We start from the raw sequence: 1,074 nt of genomic DNA on the forward strand, positions 1-1,074 counted from the left end.
GTTTGTGATGTATGCTTGTTAGTACGAAGTAGTAGCTTATAGTACTATATTAGTATTTGATAATGATATTGGTTTAGTGTTGAAATGTAGTTCAAACACAAGTTTTGCTATATAAGTTGTCTAATATCATTTGTGAAGTAGTGATATGACTCTTAATCTTAATGTACATATAAAACCCCCAATCTCCAGATATTTTATTGCTTATCAGCATTGCCAGTTTATTAGCCCACTCCAATTTGATCTGTTTCGCTGGCGGAGAGGGCAGGTAGCCTCATTACAATTTTTTTATCATTGAAATTTTTATTTGCCAATGCGGGCGTGAAAGGTGAATATATGAATGTAATTGGAGTTGACTTAACTGTACGTTTCATTCTTCTTTTACCTTGCATGTGTATGTTATGTTCCAAAATTAATGATTAATGCAACAAGTCATGCTTTTAGGCTTGCCTAAGCTCTGATTTAATAGCATCACAATGTGGCTCACGCATATTCCATGCTGTCACGTTATCTCTGTGTAATGATGAATGAGTGAAAAAAATCTACATGTACTAATGTCTATGACTGCTAATTTATACATACAGTAGAAGGCAATAAAAACTTCGCGTTCCGTTTACGTTGAACGGCGATTAAACTGTAGCGCCGTTTCCGTTTTTATTGTGGTTATTCCGTTCATGGTCCGTTGGGTCTGGGCACTACCGTTTTTGTTTTCATGAGCAACGCTCCAAGCGTTGCTCGACTTTTCTCTTTTCTAACAGTTTCTTCAGGAGTCAGGCTTTCTTAGATACACTTACAGAATGACTACGAGCCATGGTTGATGATAAAACGAGACAGGTAAGTCGTAAACGTAGCGACATGTATTTTATATAATTCACCCACCTTATTCTCATGTTGTATGATTCAATAGGACGACAGGTAGTCACAAGAAAGAGTGCTCTGTCAAGCAAAGAAGCAGCTATTATATTATTATCATTTATAAAATAAAATCATGTAATTATAGACCTGCTAGCCTACCAAGATCAAAATGCATGACGCTTGCATCTTTTATAAATAAAAAAAATTATATATATATACTAC

The 1,074-nt window shown here is 35.2% G+C and overlaps 1 long non-coding RNA gene across 1 annotated transcript; it reads left to right on the forward strand.

Moving 5' to 3' along the window:
* The first annotated feature begins 423 nt into the window (after window positions 1-423).
* LOC109593561 (uncharacterized) lies at window positions 424-1,006 on the forward strand. Its single transcript, XR_002191032.1, has 2 exons — window positions 424-831; window positions 905-1,006. It is a non-coding gene; the product is annotated as an uncharacterized LOC109593561 (long non-coding RNA).
* The last annotated feature ends 68 nt before the right edge of the window (window positions 1,007-1,074 follow it).

The sequence above is a fragment of the Amphimedon queenslandica genome, unplaced genomic scaffold (assembly GCF_000090795.2).
Source record: "Amphimedon queenslandica unplaced genomic scaffold, v1.1 AMPQUscaffold_901_Cont27083, whole genome shotgun sequence".
NCBI classification, from domain to species: domain Eukaryota; kingdom Metazoa; phylum Porifera; class Demospongiae; order Haplosclerida; family Niphatidae; genus Amphimedon; species Amphimedon queenslandica.